This window comes from Protopterus annectens, chromosome 5.part0 (assembly GCF_019279795.1).
Source record: "Protopterus annectens isolate FY-2018-M chromosome 5.part0, PAN1.0, whole genome shotgun sequence".
NCBI lineage: Eukaryota > Metazoa > Chordata > Ceratodontiformes > Protopteridae > Protopterus > Protopterus annectens.
Genome location: NC_056735.1, coordinates 767,898,850 through 767,909,532, shown reverse-complemented (window position 1 = coordinate 767,909,532; position 10,683 = coordinate 767,898,850).

Here is a 10,683-nt window from a genome sequence, read left to right as displayed (position 1 = left end):
TCTTTATCACTTTCTTCCCTCCTGACTTCTAAACTCCCACAGGAATACCATCTGTTCCTACAGACTTTCCTGCAGATTGATTATACAACACTGTTTTCCTTCTCAACTGTTACCTGTTGAGTCTCATCTACCTCTAACAATGACATAATGAAGTCTTCCATAAAGATTTCCATTTGTGCTCTTTCATTAATTTCCAGATTTTTCTGCATTATACAAATTTTCTTAAATATCTTTCACTGCATTTATGTACTGTTTTAACTGTATTTTTCATTGCTAGATACTGTTTCATTACTCTAATTGCATGTTTACTGAATTACTTAAATGTAAACTGCTTTTTCATACTGAGCTGTATTTTCTGTATGTGAATGCTCTATCCCATGCTTTTCTGTGCATTTTTGATTTTTTGAGGTTTCTGTGTTCTAGTCAGGTATCATATAACTGATTTGTTTGCAGTTAAAAGCATTCTCTAAAGTCTGCTTGCTCATGTTCATTTAGTGACTACAGCTAGTAGCTGTAATAGTGTGCATTACTAATTGCATTTTTATTTAATTACTAAACTGTAAACTGCTTTTTTTTATACTGAGACTTGTATTTTTTCTTTGTGAGGGCTCTTTCTATGCATTTATCGTGAAGTTTCTGTGTTCTCCTCAGGTGGCATAATCTTGATAGAGGCCTACTGTTGTCCAGGCCTGGTAGTTTTGTTTGTTGAGTTTCCTGTGTTTCTGGCAGCCATTTTCTGCTGATAGTCTGTTGTCTTCTTTATTATTGAGAGTAACAGGTTTTCCTGACCTTCTGTAGCACGAGTGATTGGGTAATAGCAGGGGCTAGTAGGACTGAGTAGTAATTTGATGATCTTGATTCTTCCATCCTTTCTGGTATATAAACCCTGTGTCTACAACAGGCTGTGGATGGTGATTCATTACTGAGACTAAGCAGAAATTCCTTAATATTCCAAGAGCAGGATAAGTTATTTCTTGCACTTATTTCATTTAATTGAACTTCTGTAACACTTATAATTGTGCTATACAGTTAATCTACTACATGTTGCACTGTTATAAAGCTTTTTTTTACTGTTTCACTGCATTTATGTACTGTTTTAATTCTATTTTTCATTGCTAGATACCGTTTCATTACTCTAATTGCATATTTACTGAATTACTTAACTGTAAACAGCTTTTTCATAATGAGAGTTGTATTTTCTGTTTGTGAGTGCTCTATCCGTGCTTTTCTGTGCATTTTTGATTTTTTTGAGGTTTCGGTGTTTGACAGGTATCCTATAACTGACGTGTTTGCAGTTAAAAGCATTCTCTAGAGTCTCCTTGCTCCTTTCTGTTTAAAATTTTCATTTAGTGTTTACAGCTAGTAGCTGTAATACCCACCCCTCCTCCCTGTTGTTGTCTTGTTCCTTTACTTGGTGGCTTTGCAGTTGCCCGCCCATACTGTGTGTTTGGTCTGGGACACTCCTCCCAGTCTAGTGTCATTAGTTCATTCTACCTAATAGAGAGAGAACATTTGTGAGGGCCAACTCACTTAGATTCTTAACCTTGAATTACCTTCTGTTCCAGCTTTCTCTTTTTCCACTTTAATTAAAAAAAAAAAATTCTAACCTTGTTTTCCCCCCTTTCCTGTAACCTGTCTAGTCTACAGATTTGGTAAGCTCCTGAGCCCCCAAGCCTTTCTGTATTGGAGGGAAGCCTTCTAGCTTATCAGTGGGAGTGGTAAGCACCATGTAACCTATCTACCACACAAGGAGTGGTTTCTGGCCCAGACATTGTATTTATTGGCTGTTTGGTCAGTTTTTCCATCTCTCTCAACTTCCTGATTCAAAAGCCAGCATTGCACTTCTTTCCCACCTTTCCTGCAACTAGTGTAGTCCAGATATAGACTTGCTGTATCCAGGACTGTTTAAAAGCTTCTGAGCAGTGTCAGAGTCTGCTCTTCAATTTTTCCCTTAGCTCTACTAGTTCTCTCCTCTTCTGCACTTATACTAGCTTATTAGTCTAGCACTTTACCAGACTTCTTGAAACAATTATTGTAGCACACAAGTGCTACCAGCACTAAATGTTCTACAAGGAAACATATCTAGTACTTATTATCAATGCCCACCCCTCCAAGAATGTATAAAGGTCAGTTCCCTGTGCTTTTGCCTATTAACCTGGTGAACCTGGGCATCCTGAGGCAATGTAGCAACTGCCTCATGTACACTGACAACCCTCTACTCTTACCTTCCAACACTCAGACGTGCGAGAGATGCACTTATGTATCCAAACTGGAAGCCACACACTCTCCAGCAAAGACCGGAATAGCTGGTCAAGAGAAGGTCAACACTTGCACCACACCACGTGGAACACACACCAGCACTGCCTTCACATGAAAACACAAACTACACACCTATCTTCGAAGCGGCTCTCAGTAAAAATCTAACCAAGCAGTAGAGACCTCCAAGGCAGAAATGCACTCTACTACTACACCACTAATTACGAGACACAATTTTCCTAAAGAGTGTGCCACTCCATCAAAGCCCCTAAGGCAAAATACCATGCCCAACACACTACTCATCTTGACTCAATAGTGAGGCACACTGATGTGCCACTCACTAGGCTGAATAGGGAGAAAGTAACAGCTGCCTGTCAGGTTCCAGGCTCTGACACAATGCACACACTCAGGACGCTCAACAACAGGCACAAATATGACCCTGGGCATTGCACATGTGGGTGTGAATGTTCTGAGACTTACCTCCCTGGACTACATGAAAAGAGACATGGAGGAGCTCTTGGATTATGTAGCCCAGGTGGGTATGACCCTCGCCCTGAGCAGCATCCTACCATCACCCAAAATGATACCACAGTACAAGCAGAAAATGATTGATTTCAACAATTGGCTAAGTTTCTGGTGTCACTCTAAGGGGATCCGGTATCTGTCTGCCTGGGATGACATGATTGACAGACCTTGATGCTTTGACAGAGATGGCCTGCATCGGTCACCCCATGGCTTCCTGATACTGGCCAAGGCTTTTGCCACCCCTATAGTGCCTTCTGTAGGTGGTGTTCCACAGACCAAATTACCACACTAACAGCTACAAACAAATGCAATCTGAGGGTCATGTTGCTCAATGCTAGAAGTCTAAATCTCAAAATGCACTCACTCGAGGCACTTCTTAAAATAGAGAACATCGACATTTGTGCTGTAACAGAGACCTGGTTCAAGGCAGCAGAAAGCACCCCTGCACTACCAGGATATAACTCATTCCACACCTTTCGGGCCCAGAACTTGGACTGAAGCTCCAAAGGTGGTAGTGTTTCCATATTCATAAAGGATGCGTATACCTCCAGACTGGTAGCCCAACATAACGCATCAGAGATACTTCAGTGCAGCTAACATTAGACAGCGATTCAGATCGTAGCCTGCTATAGGTCTCCAAACATGTCCCAAGACTCACACCCCATGTTTCTAGGCACCCTGGAGAATATTAGGGTCCAACCTAACACTCTTTTACTAGGTGACTTCAACTACCCCTCCATTAACTGGGTAAACTACTCGTATACCAGTACACTTGCCTAACATTTCCTGGAATTCATGAATTCCAATGCCCTGGACCAACTCGTTCTTACCCCCAACTAGAGGTAAGAACAGCCTCGACCTGGTCCAGTAGGTATCACTCTGTCCACTCCAAGACCTACAGAACTGGATATTTCCCTTCCATATTCTTCCTACCCTCACCTTCTCACCCCTTTTCCTTTCCATCTCTGAAGTGCTCTGTGACCCACTCCCCCTTCCCTTTCTATCTCAAACCTTCTCTTTGCTAACTTTCTCTGTTACTTTTTCCTTCCTCTCTCTCTTCTGTGCTTGGAGTAGCGCTCTGCCTCTCTGATATACCTCATCCTTCCCAGTGTCTCTCCCTGCCTTGGCTGCATCTAGGCTTGTGGCCATTTTCTTTATTGTGGCACTTTCACGAATATCTGGCTCTATCTTTTCCTACTTTGCTTTCCTCCTCTCGATCTCCTGCTCTTGTATATCTTCCTACCTAGGTCCCTCCTTCTTACTGTAGTTATACCCTATATCTAACTATTGGGACTACCTTCGCCTCTTTGGGACTGTCTTCTCCTCTCCTCCATTCGTTAGTATACTCCCCTTCCGTTTCTTACCTTGCTCTCACCTATTCCTTACTCCCCCCCCCCAGGTACTTCCTTTGCGAGGTCTTAAAATCCCTCCCTATCCCCAGGACGCCATCTTTACCCGTATCCTACCTCGCTGCTGCTGTGCGACTGTGGCTGAGCTCTCCTAGCTAAATAGGTATCGCAAGTGAATGTATTTGGTCTTTAATTGCATCCTCCCTTGTAATACTCTATGTTAACATATATTACTTACTAAATGGTATTTTGCACTCGCTGCCTTCCCTTATCCGCTAATATGTTAGCGTTTGTTTGTTTTACTTACTAAATGGTATTTTGCCCTCGCTGCCTTCCCTTAGCCGCTAATATGTTAGCGTTTGTTTGTTGTTGGGTTTACTCGCCAAATTCACCTTCATGTTGATCGCATTTACATTGCACTGTGTATGCGGCTTCTGTTTTTGACTTGGTGAACGGTGAATAACACCTTCTGCACATAGTTCTTTTTTTTAAAAGTATTTTGTGCTGTGTATTGCTTTTTTATCTGTTGTCGCCGGTTAAGCGACTGCCATGTGTATCCTTAGTTTATTCTTTATATTAACTGTTGAGCGAGGTTGCTTCTCTTGAGCATTTTAAGTTGTATATTGCCTTTGGATTGTGATTTCAAATGCTGTTAATTCAGCAGGTATACTGCTGAGATTGTGTACTGTTTTATCAATTACAGCTAAGCAGCGTTAGCATGTCAGCCTGATACTTCATGTACATTAGAACATGTAGCGTTATTTTGCTGCTTACTGATTGAGTTACTGCTCTTAGTTATTTCTTAAAGTGTTCTGGGCTGTGGATTTCTATGTCTTCTGTTGTCGCCATTAAGCGGCTGCTGTTTGCATCATTAATATTTGGTTCATATTTAACTGCTGAACTAAGTTGCTTCTTTTGGGCTTTTTGAGCTATTTGTTGTCCTTTGACTGTGAAGTACAAGTGCTGTTATTTCAGCTGCTCTATTTGCTGAGAATTGTGCACTGTTTTCTCATTCACAATGCGACCTAGCTGGTCGTAACCTTTACTCTGTAAAGGCTAAGCAGAGTTAGCGTGTCAGCCTTATACTTTATGTCCAACAGTACACGCTGATGAGTAGTCATTAGCGATCTTTGCTAGACTATTCAGTGCCTCCTGACCCCACCCTTACCCCTCCGAGGATGATTTTTTATGGGTAACTTATGACCCCAGCTTTTTGTTACATTATTATCGCAATTCCTCTCTGTTTGGGTTACTATTGTGTATCTACTCTGTATTAGGCCCTGCCTCACTTGTTTTATGGGAACTGTGTGTTAGTATAGGAAGTGGCCTAACACGTGTAGACTGGCCTTAGGCCATACTTGCATCTTGGCCTCCCTATACTCGGCACCTTCTCCTTACTACAGTACGGATCAATGTTCCTGCCTATGAGGAAATACCTTGTGCTTCCATGAAACTGTTTAGAATATGTATAGAGATTTAACTATACCTGGTGTTTTTACCCAAACTGCTGCAACTTTCTTATTGTGGATATGCACATGATTTAACTGTTACAATCCTCAATCTGTGTTTTCTATGTAATGAGCATTGCCTAATTGCATATTTTCTTGTATTGTAATGTGGTATGACATAGAGCAGTGGATTAGTCTACTGTATCTGTGTGTCTGGTTACAGCTTTAGTTTGTCAGTATTGTATTTTACTTACTTGTTGTTATTATCTCCCCCTTTTTTTTCTCCTGCTCTAGCTAACTCTCCTGCCTAACCCAGCGTCTGTTTGCCTGGGCTGAACTTCCTCTCCACTATATGAGGGTACTTTCTGCATACAACCCTTGAAAGCTCTGGACCCTGCACTCTTCTACAAACTCACTACCTAAAGCTCTAAGAGAGTATGTTTACTTAATTTGTTTATGGTCTCTTCCTAATTTTTATCTTGTGCTGTTTTGGTTTGCTCCCACCTAGTTTCCTAGCAGCAGCCCCCCCTATACCCCTTACTCTGTTTAATCTTCCTCTCTCTGTCCTTAGTGTTGTACTTAGCCTGTACTCTCCCTCCCAGTAGTGTTTGTCATTTTTTCTTTCCTACCCCTGAACCTTGTGACTCCTCTCTGTACCTTGACTTCTGTGTCCAGTAGGTATCACTCTGTCCACTCCAAGACCTACAGAACTGGATATTTCCCTTCCATATTCTTCCTACCCTCACCTTCTCACCCCTTTTCCTTTCCATCTCTGAAGTGCTCTGTGACCCACTCCCCCTTCCCTTTCTATCTCAAACCTTCTCTTTGCTAACTTTCTCTGTTACTTTTTCCTTCCTCTCTCTCTTCTGTGTATCCCGCTCCGTTCGCCCTACGGGCTCACTCCGCTCCCCTCCCTACCCCCAATTCCCACCCACCCCCAGGGGTCCTAACCTTATACTTCCCTAACCACACCCACTTACTCAAACATCCCTTCCTGTTCTTTCCCGCCAAAAACTTAACCCCTCCCATCCATACAAACTCTTCCACCCCCTCTTCTTCCTCTACTCCTAAAACCTTCCTACTCTCCTATAACTAATTTCTCTCCTCTTCTACACCTGACCTTCTGCTTATATACCTTTAGTCTCTATACCTACACTTTGTATTCTCTCTTCTTACCCCTTCATATCCACACATTACTTCTTTCCTTCCTTCCTCCCTGTACTTTACCTAAAACTTTCTCCTCTCTCTCCCTCTCTTGCTCAATTAACTTATAACTTCCCTTACCTCACCACTCCTACAAATGGCTCCATACACACCCACCATGGTAATATTCTTATCATTATTCTGTACCTCTCTTTATTCTTCTTACCTTCTTACCTTCTTTGAACACCCACTTATTTACCAGCCAGAACTTATAAATAAACATACAGCTATCTTCCACACCTCTCTTACCTCCTTCTTAAATTCCACATCCTCCCCTAGCTATCACCTTCCCAAATTCCATAGGCACTATCATCTTACCTACACCTTTCCCTCTGATAAAAAATGAAACAACTAACCCTCTTAAAAGTAATCTCACACCCAGACCTTATACTCCAACCCTACAAGATGGTGATATTCACCCCAATCCAGGCCCATCAAATCCCTCCTCAAGTATCTAAGCCTAACCTCAATAATACCCTTCTCATAGGTCATCTAAATATCAAGTATAAATAACAAAGTACCCTATTTACATGCCCTGTTAGATATTCACCACTTTGACATTCTGTGCCTCTCAGAGACCTGGCTAAAGCCAGCCACCAAAGACACTGAAATTATACCCCAAGGCTATAATATACATAGGCTTGATCGCACTAAGCGTAAAGGTGGTGGTGTGGCTATTCTATTTAAGAACCATCTTAGCATCTCCACCCTCCCAGCCTGCCCAACCCAAGATCCTAGTGTTGAAGCCATCATCACTAAACTTCAGTTAAATGCTCAAAAAGCCCTTTACATCATCTGTATGTACATACCTCCAGGCAACAACATACCAATCTTAGAAAACTTCCTCAGCTGGACTTCCACAAACTTCCCCCAAGAAACTATAATTCTGGGCGACTTTAATATAGACTGGAATACTATTAGTAGCAACAATCCCTCCTGTCATATAAACCTATATAGTTTTACACAATCCATTACCACCACAACTAGGTTTAATAAACCAAATAAGAAACAGAGTATCTTAGACTGGATACTTATAAACAAAGTTAATGTCTCCTACAAAGTAGGAACTATGCCCGATGACCTCAGTGACCACTGCCTAACCTATATCTCCAGAGTAAAGACCGACTATCTAAACCTTCCTAACACTAGAATAATACGCTCTACCAAAAACTTTAACAGTGATTTGTTTCAAAAGGATCTCGAAACATGTAACTGGAAACTCTTAAAATCACTTCCTCTTAATGAAGCAGTATCATTCTTTAACTCAACCTTCCTTTCCATTTTGGATAAACATGCCCCTACATGCTCTATTAGAATGAAGTCTAATACAGCCCCATGGCTCTCTAAGGAAACAAAGAAACTAATTCACAGTAAAAATAAAATTTGGGCCAAATGGAGACACCACAGAACCACCTCTGATTTTCATCATTTTTGCAAACTTAGAAATCTCACAAAAAAAGCAATAATCTCTGACAAAAAGAACTATTACTGTGATCTTCAAACAACCCAATTATACAAGCCAAAACAATTCTGGTCCTCAATCAACAAACTCCTTTCTCCTGGTTCAGCTAAAACTCCCTCCCCTATAAACGCAAACCCAGACAACCCTAGCCATACTGCTAACGCCTTCAACACCTTTTTTATTGAAACCATTCAATCTCTTGCTAGACAACTGAACGCCAATAACTTTTACCCTCCAAATAATCTTATGGATTCATCCCAAAACTTCACTCTTCATCCTATCTCTACCTCCTTCATCTATAAGCTTATTCTTAAACTGAAACCCTGCACCCCCTCTGCTGACAAACTCCCCTCTCTCTTTCTTCAAAAGGCTGCTAAACAGATTGCATACCCTATATCTTTACTCATTAATAGGACTATCCAAGAAGGAACCATACCAGATATATGGAAAATCTCTCATATCATCCCACTACACAAAGGTGGAAACTCTATTGACTTTACTAACTTTAGACCTATTGCTCTTCTCTCTCCTCTTGCTAAGATTATGGAGAAATGCATTCATCAGCAACTCATACATTATCTCTCTTCTCACAACATAATTGCCAACTGTCAACATGGCTTTAGGCCCCACCATAGCACCTCCACTGCCCTCCTTTCTTTCATAGATACTATCAACAACTATCGAAACTCCAACATCTTCTCATCTGCTCTATTTATTGACCTCTCCAAAGCTTTTGACATGGTGAACCACTCTTCCCTTATTAATATACTTAAATCCCTCTCATTTGATAACCTGGCTTTAAAATGGTTTACCTCCTATCTTAACAACAGACATCAAGCCGTCCTTTGGGACAATCATATCTCTTCTCTATTACCTGTTTCAATTGGAGTTCCACAGGGCTCTATCCTAGGTCCACTTCTCTTCTCCCTATACATAAACGATCTCAACACAGTCATCCCTCAAGCTATCTGCATCCAATATGCTGACGACTCAACAATCATTTGCTCAGCATCCACCCCCACAGAACTACTGTCTCTAACTCAAACTACCTTTAACACTGTAGAAACTTGGTTTACTAGACGATACCTCCTCCTTAATGCTAAAAAAACAAAACTGCTCCTTTTCACTCCTACCACTCGAGCCTCCCCATTAAACTTCAACATTTTGTCTAATGACACTACTGTTATTTCTCCTGACACAACAACTAAACTGCTAGGAATTACCATCGACAACAATCTGACTTTTGATCAACACATCAATAACACCATCAAAACTGTTAATAAAAAAATAGGATCATTATACCGTATCAAACCTTTTCTCACACCTTCTACCAGAGCTACTATTGCCCACTCCCATCTTATATCTACTCTCTTCACGCCTCACCAATCTTCACTAACCTTAAGAAGGCCAACCTAAATAAACTTGCAACTTGTTATAATAGCATTGCCCGATTTGCCACCAGCAACCCTTTCAAAACACACCACTGTCACAACCTAAAACTCCTAGGCTGGCTTGAGCTACAAAACTGTCTTTTGATCTCACAACTTACCATTGCTCACAAGATACTCTATCAACCTTATAACACCCCTATACTTTCTCAACTCTTAATCCCTTACAATAATCTTACCTCCCTTGATCTTCTTCCAAACTCATGACTAAATCAGTAAAGTCCCATAACCTAGCTGGTGACTCTCTTTTCACTAATACTATAGGAAGGATATGGAATCAGCTACCCACTGATATCACTCTAACCTCCTCCTTACCTCTGTTCAAACAAAAATCAAACTGTATTTCCAAAATCACTGGCTCTGTTCCTGTTGGACTCCTGACTCATTTCTTCTTTCCCCTCCACCACTAGAACTCTACACTTTACTTAGTAAATATACTTATTCCTACTTCTTATTGCCCTGTTACTATCCTCTCATGCTCTAACCTACTCCTCCTTTCTCTCTCCCCTGTCCTCTTATACACATTCTTACCCTTCTCCTCTCCAGACTATTTCTTCTTTCCCTCTTCCTCCTTTTTATTCCCTTCTTATCTCCTGTTTTATTTCTCTTCTTCTTATTTCTTTTGAAACCTTCTTGCTAATCCTAAATTTTCATAATGCTTTATACTGAACAACAATTTTTGTAATGCTTTTTACTGAACAACAATTTTTTTTTTATACTATGTTCCTTAGATACTTCATGTATATTTATTTTTTGTTTAATGTTACTAAATGATAATTCACTTTGTACTTAATTATGTACTCTGTAAATTGTCCCATTGAAATATAGTATGAGTGGAGCTTTTCTCCTCAGGCCTCTACTGAAAATGGACATATATCCAGCTAGACTAGCCCGGTTAACAAATGTAAAATAAATAAAATAAAATAAATAAACATGAGCAACCGTTGCTCTACCCCAATACTTAGCTCCTCCTCTGGTTAGATCTGACCACA